A 12,769-nucleotide genomic window follows, 5' to 3' on the forward strand; every position below is an offset into this window, starting at 1 on the left:
ATGTATCAGTCCAGTGTCTGTCACAAAATTGAGACCATGTCTGGAGGTAGTTTCTGAACACCTCATGCTAGCACACTTCTGCACAGGAACACCAGTTTGGTGGCATTGAGCGAAGGGTGTTTCCGTTCCCTTTCTTGAAGACTAAATTCCATATAGCTGTGACTAAATCCCATTTCTGCTGTGAAAGCAAAATGCCATCCTGAAAGAGGCTGGTTTCGAACATTAAAATGCTGGAAGTTCTTGCTTGGACTGCTTCCTTTCAAATGAATTTCTGCAGTGGGCTGGAAGCTTGGGACAATTTTCTGGAAGGGTAGTGTTGCTACTTCTGTGTGTTTTATCTGCCTGTGGAAAAGGGAAGGACTTCTGTGCTGAGCCAGATTCTAATGTGCTTCTTGGTGGTCTTTGAAACAGCAATTTGCCGCTGCTGAGCATCCCTCCATCTGTACACTAATTCTTTGTGCCACCCAACTGGTCTAATGTGAAAGGATTTCTAATATCCCCAGTGGTGGCCTGTGACTTCAGGTGGAGAGGGACAAGCCAGTCACAGAGGACCTTAATTTGAAGGTCCAGCTTTTGTCCCTAAACATTGTCTTGGGCCTGAGCAGCATGTGCAAAGCAGCTTCTTCATGAATGCGTTTTCTAATTTGGCCAAGGAAAAACTCCTTACTTTTTAACTTCTCAAAAGTGAATCCTGATAGTATGTTGTCTTTTTATTCCTTGTTGATAAAAATGATAGAAGTAACAGTGCTAGAGTAAACGTCCTTATGCACCCTCATTTCTGCTTTGAGCATCCCTGTGCATTCCTCGTTTTCTTATGCCACGCCCTGTTCTCTCTAGGCAAAGCCCTCCTCGTGGATCATCACATCAGCTGATTGGCAAATGAGATTGCTGAGGGAATGTAGGGATTTTTAAAGGGAATATTTCTCAGTTTGGGATTTAAGTAGTCACTTGGTCATCACACGTGCTGAAGAGTTTGTCTCCTACAAAAGGACATGAAAAGGAAATTGAGGCTACCAGAGTGAGTGGTTGAGGACACATGGACCTTTCAGTTGAGGTTCTCCAACATGAGCTACACCCTGCCTGTGCATTGGCAAGCTCCTAGTCAGCTGTAAGGGTAAGTTAGCTTAATTCCCTTTCCCTTCCAGTGACTCAGCAAGCAAGCAGTACCTTTTAGAGTATCTCTAACCTGATTAACTTTCGATTACTAGAAACCAGACTGGCAGATTTTAAGGGTAAAGGGTAAGGTGGTAGAAATGAATCCTTTGCTAGCAGAGTGGAACTTGACTCTTGGGAGAAGGAAATAATTTCCCGGTTTGCTTCTGGGAAATCAGTTGGTTTTGTTTGGGATCACAGAAGAAACCAACAGTTTGTTTGTATTCTTTGCAAACCTTTAAAAATTCCTTTCTTGCAGTGGAATAATAAAATGTTTGACTTTATTTTCTCTACAACAACAGGTTTAAATTTCACTCTTTGCATGATTTTCTTTGCTAAAGTGGAAGCTAGACAGGCACCCCAAACAGTCCTTCATTTCTAGCTTTGTTTTACATGTTCTTTTCCAGAGTATTAATATGCTGAGTAGCCTCTGTGCTCAAACGAGGCATAAACAATTCAGACAGCAAACGCTACAGAGCAAGTGCAGTTAATGGACCCAGATGGTTACGTTGCCAGTTTTATGTGGCACGTTGTTTGCATTAGCCTGGGAAACTCTCTGCTCTTAAATATCCAAGAGCTCTATTTAATAGTTTGCATTTTCCAAACTTCTGCTGAGCTTTGGCATCTCCTTAATGGCACCTTAATACCTTAAAGGTATAGAGGTGTGCCAGAAATACCTTCGGCTTGACCTTGCATATTGTCTCCATCTCAACTGTGGTCATCTCAGCAGCTTTGATGCAGAGACCCTTGGAGAGACGCTAGCACTTGTGCACACAACAGAGCAGATTGCAGCCCCTCGTGCCTTTGCCATGGATGGGTGGCTCCCCAGAGCTGCAGATCTGAGCCCACCATGTCTTGATCACCTTGGCCTTCTGCTCAGATTGGATTAGAGCATTACATATTGACAATGATTTCCACGGACATATTTCTGTGTTAGGTTGCAACATTTGTCTTCCTTAGTGCAGGAGAGTGAGCTTAAATAACCATACTGAAAACAAATTTTAGATACATAGTAGCATGCCTGACTGTAAAACATTAATGCTGGTACAGGCAGATGACTGAAATAAGAAAGCAATGAGGATGAGAGCCCTGAAATAAGAGAAGATAGGGAAGCAAGTGGATGTAATTGCCAGTAAAGGGTGAGATCAGAGCAGATTGTGATGTTATTGTGATCAAAGAGTAAAGGAAAGAGCTTTTCAGTGGACACTGAGAATGAGCAAAAGAAAACTGACACATTTGTCTGGATAGTGAAGAGACAAGGTCAGAAATAAAACTGAGGTAGTTGAATATCCCAAGGTGCCATTTTATGCCATGCATTTTACTCTTGGCCTTCCCCAGCCCCCACTAATGTGGATTGCTCCAGGCCACCTGGGGCTGCAAATTCTCCATCCTCGTTTCCTGCTGGGAAGAAGGAGAGTTTGTCTGTGTACACATCCAAGATACTGTTTTTAATTTCCAGGAGGATGTAGGCCTTGTTTATGTTGGAGCAGCAAGCTGGAGAGTCCAGAAAGAGACTGTGACTTTAAGAGCAGGACTGGATTCCCTGAGGACCAGAGGAGCCTTCCTGGGCATCTCTTCATAGCTGCTCTCCTGCACCATCTGTGCCTTGCTCTGCCTTCCTCCAACCCTGCATCCCAAAGTTGTTGTATGTATTAACATTTAGCTTGTTGTAATACCACAGATATTTGCTGAGATGTAAGGACAGGTTTAATCCCTACCTTACGTGTTCCAGAAGTCTCCATGCTGGAGCTTCCCCACCTCCAGTGCTTGGTGCTAAGCTTGGTGGCTTGATGTGGTTGCTCAGGACAAAGTTTCCTTCTTATTTTTTAAAGAGATTCTCAGGTGCACACGTGCTCTTTGAGGCTCTGTGCAGCAGACATCTGTCACTTGCTTTTCTCTCAGGACAGCAGCGGTGAGGCACACGGTTAAAGGCTGAGGTTGGGGTGAGCAGCAGATGTTGGTGAACGTTGTCTCTGCAGCGTCTGTGCCATCCTGCTCCATCTGTGCCAAACGCAACCCCGTTTGCTTAGCAAAATAACCCGAGGGTGAAAGACAGGAGTGACATGAAAAAAATGCAATTTCAATGTTCTTTAAAAAAGATGGCAACAACCTACTTCTGTTTCCAAGGATGGAGGGGTCCTTTCCCAGGTGGAGACCTGTGACAAGTGGTGTTCCCCGAGGGTTGCTACTGCGACCGGTGCAGTTTAACGTCTTTGCTGGAGACAGGGACAGTGGCACTGAGTGCACCCTCAGCAAGTTTGCTGATAACACCAAAGTGTGTGGTGAGGTCGACATGCTAGAGGGAAGGAATGCCATCCAGAGAGACCTTGACAGGCTTGAGAAGTGGGCTTGTGCAAACTGCATGAAGTCCAACAGGGCCAAGTGCAAGGGCCTGCATCTGCATTGGGGAATCCCAAGCACAAATACAGGCTGGGTGGTGAATGGACCAAAAACAGTCCTGGAGGAGAAGGACTTGGGAGTGATGGTGGATGAGAAGCTCAACGTGAGCTGGCAATGTGTGCTTGCAGCCCAGAAAGCCAACTGTGTCCTGGCCTGCGTCAAAAGAAGCATAGCCAGTAGGTCAAGGGTGGTGATTCTGCCCCTCTACTCTGGCAAAATTGGAGCTCTTGTAGCACGGTGTCCACGCATGCCAAGAGGGATGTGGAGGGACCCACAGCAAGTGAGCAGTTGAGAATGACCCATTCTTCAGTAGTTACCATGTAGCATCATCCCTTCTCTGATTAAAACAGAGGGACAGGATGCCATTCAGAGGGACCTTGACAGGCTTGATGAGTGGGCCCATGCCAATCTCATGAAGTTCAACAAGGCCAAGTGCAAGGTCCTACACAGGGGTTAGGGCAACCCCTGGTGTCAGTACAGGCTGGGGGATGAAGGGATGGAGAGCAGTCCTGTGAAGGGACTGGGGATACTAGTGGATGAAGAGCTGAACATGAGCTGGCAATGTGTGTTAGCAGCCCAGGAAGCCAACCATGTCCTGGGCTGCATCACCACCAGAGTGACCAGCAGGTCAAGGGAGGGGATTCTCACCCTCTTCTCCATTCTGGTAAGGCTCCAGTACAGCTCTGGGGTCCTCAGCACAAGAAGGGCATAGACATGTTGGCATGGGTCCAGAGGAGGCCACAAAAATGATCAGAGGGCTGGAGCACCTCTGCTGTGAGGAAAGGCTGAGAGTTGAGGTTGTTCAGCCTGGAGAAGAGAAGGCTCCAGGGAAACCTTGTTGTGGCCTTTCAAAGTACAAAGAGGGCTTATAGGAAAGAGTAGGAAGTTTAAACAAGGTCTGTAGTGACAAGACAAGGGGCATTGGTTTTAAACTGAAAGCAGATAGGTTCGGACTGGACATAAGCCATTTTTTAGAATGAGGGTGGTGAAACACTGGCATGCACAGGTTGTGCAGAGAGGTGGTAGATGTCTCATCCCTGGCAACATTAAAGGCCGGGTTGAATTGAGCTTTGAGCAACCTAATCTAGTGGAAGTTGTCCCTGCTCATGGCAGGGGGGTTGAACTAGATGACCTTTAAAGGTCACTTCCATACCACCAAACCACTTTGTGATTGTCATTTCAGCTGAGGATTGTGGTATTTGGCCTTTTAATCTGAGGTGACAGTGGTAAAGTTGCTGTTTGTGCAGGACTTACTTAGGGTTGTTAATATTGTTCTAAGGCTTCTATCTGTGCAGGTCAAACAAATTATCTTCAGAGCATTGGTTCCTGTAGAAAATCTCACCTTTTTAAGAGAGGCGCTTTTGAAGTACCAAGTAACACTGCCTTATGCCTCAGGCGATGGAGGTTGGGCTCTTGCCACAACTCAGTGGTGTAACCAAGATCTGCAGGCAGTGAGGCTGCCTCTTCCCCAAGCATGGAATGACTCAAGTTCAGCTGGGTTTTACCTGCTGCTGAATCAGGATCCATGATGAAGGTCAGAGCACAGCCCTACCCGCCCTTCTAGCAGTGGGTTGTCAGCCTGGGAGCAACCGCTCACTGCAAGCACCCTGAGGTATGGGTAGAAGGGTCCACGTGCATTTCATGACTGGTTGGTGTGTAGGTAGCACTTCGGGACCTCTGGAAAGCACAGCATCCCACAGAGCAGTGGGGATGTAGGACTTGAATTCAGTCGTATTACTAATCTGCTGTCCAGAGGCATTACTTTGACCAAAAATTCCCCCATTTGTTCTGCCCTCCCACAAAGTAATGTTCCTTTCTCTTTTTCTGGGTTAGTTTTTATAATCGTTTTTGGAAACTAGTCATCTGCCAGACAAGCAGCCAGCAGACTTCTCAGCAGTAGGATATTCTTTGCCTTTCAGTCCCGTGGTGCTCAGAGCAGTTGGGTGAGGATGAAGACCAGCATCTCTTAGCTTGGTCTAGTGGGTAGAAGCAGTTGGGTGGATCTATCAGTTCAAGGAATAGCTGATACAAATTAAATTGCTTTTTTGATTTTTCATAGAGGAGAGTCCAGCAGAACCCTGCTTGGACAAAAAACAGATGCCTGCTGTCTCAGGAATCTTCAAAACATTTCTCTTTTCCAGCACGGTTGGAGGCTTTCCTGGGTTGGGTCTGTGTCAGCCATGTTGTGCTCCAGTCCTCTTATCTCCTTTAGGGGCTGGTGCAACAGGGAAGCAGCATTACCTGCTTCTGGTTGATGGGCACAACAAAACAAATCGTAGAATCATAGAACCAGTTTGGTTGGAAAAGAACTTCATGATCTTTAAGTCCAACTGTTAACCCAGCACTTCCAAGGCCACCACTAAACCATGTCCCTCAGCACCACATCTACATGGCTTTGAAATCCTTTCAGGCATGAGGACTCCACCACTGCCCTGCACAGCCTGTGCCAGGGACTGACAACCCTTTCCATGAAGAAACTGCTCCTAATCTCCAATCTAAACCTCCCCTGGCATAACTTGAGGCTGTTTCCTCTTGTCAATTTGCTTTTTATTTGGGAGAAGAGACCAACCCCTCCCCTCTCACTCGAACCTCCTTTCAGGGGGTTGTAGAGTGTGAGAAGGTCTCCCCTCAGCCTCCTTTTCTCCAGGCTGAACATCCCCAGTTCCCTCAGCTGCTCCTCATCAGACTTGTGCTCCAGACCCTGGGGTTTTCTGGTGTTTCTTCTCCAGCTGCTGGGACTGGGTATGGAGCAGGTGACCACACCAACCTGCAGCACCTTGGTGAGCAACATTTCAATCACAGCAAACATTAGAGGAACTGATTTTTGTGCAGTAAGGATGAGGATATAGCAGAGGCTTGTTTAGAAGCAAATTAACACAGTCTCCTTCAAATGCCTCATTGCGGCGTGTTCTCTCTGTCCAGATCCCATCCCACAGAGAGCCCATCACATGCTGCCATGCTTGATTTTAGCCTGTGGGACATGAGGCAGCATGCTGCAGCAGATGTGTGCCAGAGTGCTGCTGGCCGCACTGACAGCGGGGAGGGTCATGATGTGTGTGTGTGTGATTTGACAGAGCTGCAAAAGTCAGCATTTACCAAGCGTTACAGAGCCACCTCACTTCTGTCAAGTGTGAATAACATTGCAGAAAGTGCACATCCCCATGAGGGAATAATTTGGTAGCAATCATCAGTTGTTGACTCTTGAAGAGCTTTTGCTGGTTCAGTTTTCTGTTGTGACAGTACCTCTAAAATCCTTAAACTGCTTGAATCACTCCAAGGAGCCAAGCAATAAAAGAGCCAGAATAGAATGTATCCCACAATGTCCTTCACTTCTGCTGACAACTACAGTTTAAATTACTGGTGCAACCTTTTAGTGTAGCTAGCTTGTAAAAACTAATAAAAAATAAAATGAAGTCATAACAGCTGCTTGCCACCACTTCTCTAATGGGGAGTAGGGAGAAACTGCCTTTCTTTTCAGGTGAGCCCATGCTAGCTTACTATTATTGCTGTTAATATTGTATTGTCATCACCATCCTAAATACATGGTGTAATTTTTACATTATGCAAGTTATACAGTGTTATTAGAGAAGGGGTTTGTGTTTATCATAAGGTAGCATTATCTTATGTGCACCCTGGTGTTTTTCAGAGCTTAAATTAGAATTATGCTTTTTAAAAAACCTAAGCTCACAGGAGGTTTGTTTGTTTGGCTGATGTTAATTAGGGCATCTCGTTTCCACATGGTCTGAGTTCTCAGGTCCTTTGCCCAAAGCATCAAGAGTTTTGAAGACACAGAATAATTTGTAACTTTAAAAAAAACAGTTTAACTGTTGTGGATTTTTATTTTGTAAACTGTATGTGTTCAGAGTTTGTGGTGAAGTATTTCCAAACCTCTAAAAGCCAGCAAGGCTTTGTGCACAGATGCTGGGTGAGCGTAGTGTGGGTGAACGTTGAAGCGTGTATTTTGCAGGGCATGTTGAAATGAAATCATCAGCTGTGGCTGTTGAGTAACATCCTCACTCATGATTTCTGGAGAACTCTGGGAAGAGCTTCGCAGTCCAGGGAGGAGCGAGGGATAGAGGGGTTGTGGCTATTCTGTTTCTGCAAACATCTTGTAGCCTTGTGCAGATGGCGATGTGCCACGACCTGCAGCCTGCCAAGAGAGAGAAGAGCTACATTCATGTTATGTTTCTTTCTTTGTAGCCCAGAGATGCAGGCACTTGGGAAGCATTTTACTAGCCAAAGTGAAAAGGATGGAAGCAGCCTTTATAAGCAGCTGCCAGTTTTGTCACCAGAGCCCCAAGGACCAGCACAAGCTCCTTGCTGGGAGCGACAGTGGAGCTGGGACCGTGTGAAAGGCTGTGAATATGGAATGCGTTAGTAAGAGTTGGGGTGGGAAGAGGGAGGCTTGGGACACTCAGCTTGTACTGGCTGCCAAAACTGTGACTGTCCAAGAGGCTGTGTAGGAGGGTGAAGGGAGGATGTGAATGGCCCTGATGCACAGTATTTTTTGTTCTGAAACAAAAGGAAGTGCCATCTACAGGAAAGGTATTGCCTGCTGAATAACAGTCCTGCAGCTTTGGGCTTTAGTTAGCAGAAGGTATTTAATTTTGTTTCATTTTTCTATATGGTTGGCGGCTGAGATCAGACAGTTTGCAACAGAAGCATGTCTGAGAGAGGTTTTGAGCTGGGGAAAAAGCTGGATAAAAAAATCATTGTGAGTTACTGAGCTTGAGGCTGGAACTGGTGGGTGAAGCTTGTGGTGTGTCATGCAACAGATGAGCAGGATGGCTTGCAGTGGTCCTCTTTGACCTTGGCATTTACAGAACAATATAGTTGATTATTTTATTTTTTATTATCAATGGTCACATGCATGTGACTTGAGAGGTGCTGGTTGCTTGGTGTTGCAGTGGAAATGTTTTCTGTGCAGGGAGCTGAGAACACCTACAAGCTGACTTTGAGTTGGTTGAGCACAGAGCTACTGACCCTCAACTCATCCTGTTTAGCTACGGAGGATTTGAAATATCCCTTCTTCAGCTTGTCTAATTTAGAGAGAGGTATCAGCAGCAGTGTTTGTAAAGCATGCTGGTTGTTTACCACTGCAGTTCTGCTGCTGTAGGTTGTACTGGCTCTTATGAAGTCAAGTATCCTCATCCTCAGTTTCAGGTAATGGGCCTGGGCTTGGTGGAGTGACAGTATCTCAACAAGGCAGTGGTAAGGCTGACAAGCAAGAGCATCTCTCACATCCTTCTGGACCTGTCTGACCCTCTATACATGCATACTGCCCTGGTAAACCAAAGCATCAAATTCAGGTAGGGGAGGCTAAGAGATAATTTGGTGTTTCTGCAATGGAAGTGGCTCAGGACCAGGAGTCCAGGTTGTCAAAACTTTGCTTGGGGAATTCTGGCCAGTTTGCTTTTAATTATAGAGGCCCTGCACTCCCTTTTGAGTCTCTGCCATGCAGAGGCATATGAGCCTCTGGGTATCAAGCATCATAGCACCCGAGGAGTTGTCCTTTGCCTTGGGCCTAATCCTATGCCTGTCTCCTCAGCTCTTATCTTCCAGCCTCTGATACTCCGTAGGAGCCCAGATTGTCAAGGCAGTGGGAGCTTTAAGGCCAGCTACATCATGAATCTCTGATCTCTTTAGAGATGGTCTCTAAGGGACTGTTTTTACTCAATGTGCTAACAGGCAGCCTCTTCTGTGTGATGCCTCTAGGCAATGGGTAGTACATTTCTTAAGTACGTGTGGCTTTGTTTGTGTTTTTGTGTTAAACAGGAGAAGAACCTTTGAGATCAGCACTTAGAGAAGGAAGAAGAATAGTGAAGGATTCAATGTGTAATGCAGGACAGATCTGAACCAAGGAGCTGAGGTGCAGAAGGTAAAGTACAAACAAACCCTGCAGTGTCAGTCTGCTTCATGTCTGGCATTAGGCTGCTTCTTCTCTTGCTGTTTTGTGACAAAAGGCTTACCAAACCTCTGCATCAAATGTCATGTCTAGCAAAACATCTCTGCACTCTTCTTGCAACACTATTCCATCTCCACATAGTCAAGTTAAAGAAATGGTGGGATGAGGAATGTAAAAAGTTGGGCAACACCAGCACATTGTCACCTGTGGAGTCTTAATCAAACCCCTTACTTGACTTTTTGGGGATTGACTCTTTTATTTAATAATCTATTATTTGCTGAAAGTTGTAGCCAAATTTAGTTGGCTGAACTACATGTGAAGAAGTGGCATTTCACAGTATTTTGATTTCAGCAGTTTAAATTCTGATTTTTAAAGCAGTGTTAAATGTCACTAACGGTGTGAGCTTGCTGGCTCACTCTCTGGGTGACTTGGGATCCAAAGCCCTGCATACAGCTTAGTGAGGGGAGCTGGACTCTTGAGACTGCATCCATGATCTGAAATTTTTCCTTCTTTAGCATCATTCATTGGGCAGATTCTTGCCCCAAAAAGCTTTGTAACCAAGGTAGGTTCACTGTGTAAGGATTAATCCATGGGCTGCTGATGCACAGCTATTACAGGAGTGTGTGGCTGGCTGGGAACCGTGGGCAGTCTCACTGCAGAGGCAGGGGATTGCTGCCAGCAGCATGTCTTTCCTTTTACAATTTTCCTCTTGCTCCTGTAATGAAGCCAGAGAATGGTGGTTTTGTGCCCTCAGCTGAGCTCCTTCAGGCAGACTGGAGTATTGTCGAAGCTACTGATGAATTTGAGCTTGAGCAAAGGTGTCAAGCCTGAAGCAAAGTGGCTGGAACATGGAGTCACTTCTGCCTCTGCCAGGGAGCAGCATTTTCTGGCAGAGGGATGCAAAGGTACCAAGTGGCAGTTGCATCCTATGCAAAGCTACTCTGGCAGCTGCAGTTCTTGAGTGGAAGTAGCACATGGATCATTACTGGGAGCTGCCACAGTTATTCAAGTTGGGATTTGACTGCCAGATCTCACTCCTGCTCTTAAGAAAACTTGGATGAAACGTAATGGCCTGTGATACAATAAGAAGCAGACTAGGTGCACTCCCAAGGTCCCTTTTGGCCTTGAACTCTACAAATCTGTGAAAAAAAATCAGAGCTGCATCTCTAATGACACATGACCAGTTCAAGCCCCTGTTTTGACTTGCTGTGAAAAGATTTCTCCAGGAGTGCCGTGTCCTTTTGTGTCATATTTGGAGCATCTGCTCCGAATATACTTGGGTTGAACAACTTCCAACAGACTTATCAACTGTGCTGATGATTTCCTCCAGGAAATCCAAGCATGCAGGATAACATTTAGCCTATGGGGTTGTGACAATCTAACCATACTGTCACTCTGAAGTTGCCTTTTTTATTATTTTTTTTTTTAACTTGTTAGCTGTCTCCCCACCCCCAAACACGTATCTGTACATGTAGGGGGTTTTTTTCTGCTTTGTTGCAGTAAAAGAGTAAATCCTTTTTGATTTATTCCAGAGCAGCCCTTGAGCTCATCTGCTGTGAGAGCCTGCTGATTTAGAGTTCAAAACATCTCTCATCCTTGAGGCCAGGCTGTGGTCTTCCATCTTGCCTCCAAGTTAAACTGAAAGAGAAGATCTTTTTTTTTCCTTAAATAGAGAGAGGATATAAGTGTGCTGTGTAAGGTAACCAGTCTTACCTGCAGCAGAAAAGAAGCCAGCATGCAGAATTTTAGGTTAAAATCTGGTTGTTTAGTGAAAGCTTTATTTTCAAGCACCTAGCATGTTGTTTAGTAAGTGTTTCATAGAGATAAATGCTTCCTTTTAAAGCAGTGCTGTTGGCTGGCTGGGGTCCAGCCTAAGATCCTACATTAAAGCATTTTTTTGGTGTTTAAACCAATACATTACTGTGGTGGCTGGAAATGTTAGTTCTGATCCCTCATTTCCTGCAGATCTGCTGATAACGAGGTCTTGCTCAGGCTGAGTTTTACACGTGCCAGCCCCTGAGTTTGGTCTTTATATTTGCGCTGAATTTCACCGCAGCCAGGAGTGTTGGTCACCACCATAACTGCCTTGTTGCCTAGTTGATGGTTTCAGGAGTGAATGCTAAGGACTTCTCAGTTCAACATTTAGGCTCAGCATCTGCCCAGATCTCTCCATTCTGTTTTCCTTGCTGCCTGAATCAAGGTGTTTGGAGGTGGAAGCGAAGCTGCTCAAATGTGGCCTCTACCACACACACTGGGTGAGAAAGGCTTGCCCAGCACATGGATATCTAATGCTGAACTCCTAGTGTCATCCTGTGGAGGACTATTAAATGTGTCCAGCAGCTGCTATGCATATCAAATTACCATCTTGTCACATTGGAGGGGTTGGTTATGGTTGCTACCTTAGTATACCTGTTATGCCTGATGCTATAGCGATGAATATGAAGTGTTAAGCCCTATATCAAAATGAGCTGTGCACCTTGAGAGGAGGTGCAAACAGCTATCTGGCATATATCTATATCTGGAGCGTATATATATGTATGTATGTGTATCTATTTATATGCATGCATAGAGAAAAATAAATATGTAAGAGCTATTATATGCTAGTTCTCCTCCACAGAGCCTCATTCAGTCCAAATTTATGCAGTTGTTACTACATCTGTGTGTTTCGAAGGGCAGAGGTAATAGATTGAAGACCTTTAATATACAGGGACCTTCCTGTTGAAAAGCAGCCTCTTCTGAGCAAGGTGACCTTGGCTTCACTTCCAACTTGGGAAATGTGCAATGCAGTGAAAAGGAGATGCTGATCAGGGCAGTGAAGGCTTGGTCAGATGACAGCAAGAAAATAAACTACAGGTTGGGTTGGTGGAATTTTAACTACAAGTGAGGTTGTTGGGCTTGCAGTGTAAAGCTGTGGGTGCTCTCCCAAACTTTTATCTATTGAATATATACCTAGGAGGTATGTATCTGAATTTCTTGTAAAGCTCCAATTCTGTTACAGCATACTGGGAGGAAAAACATCTTTCCTGTCTGCCTCCAAGCAAGTGATTCACTGGAAGAGTAAGCAACAGCTCAACTAGCCCTTACAGGCATGCTGAAAGTCTCACATAGTGTTGTGCAAGCCATTCTCATAAAACTCCTCATTTTCAGAAACTTTTTTTTTTTCAAAGTTTTACGGACTATGGTAGGTGTGCATGGGAACACCTTGGTGTTTATACCCCCCTCTTGGAGAAGAAAACAACATCTAGAAAGCTAGCTGAAACTGCACTGATTTTCTGGCATGTCTGTTTACAACAAATCCATGCAGCTCAGGTT

At 45.2% G+C, this 12,769-nt stretch overlaps 1 protein-coding gene across 8 annotated transcripts in view; it reads left to right on the top strand.

Moving 5' to 3' along the window:
- Window positions 1-12,769, top strand: part of EXTL3 (exostosin like glycosyltransferase 3) — a 132,562-nt gene that overhangs the window by 60,111 nt on the left and 59,682 nt on the right. For 6 of the 8 annotated variants that reach the window (XM_051614340.1, XM_051614333.1, XM_051614335.1 and 3 more), the window contains one exon: window positions 9,328-9,430. The exons of 1 other annotated variant lie outside the window; for it this stretch is intronic. The gene's annotated coding sequence lies outside the window, so the exon portion shown is untranslated. Of the gene's footprint in view, window positions 1-1,087; window positions 1,115-9,327; window positions 9,431-12,769 lie in introns of those variants that run through there. One more of the 8 variants, XM_051614337.1, reaches the window with a different exon arrangement.

Source organism: Apus apus, chromosome 3 (assembly GCF_020740795.1).
Source record: "Apus apus isolate bApuApu2 chromosome 3, bApuApu2.pri.cur, whole genome shotgun sequence".
In the NCBI taxonomy this organism is placed as follows: Eukaryota; Metazoa; Chordata; class Aves; order Apodiformes; family Apodidae; genus Apus; species Apus apus.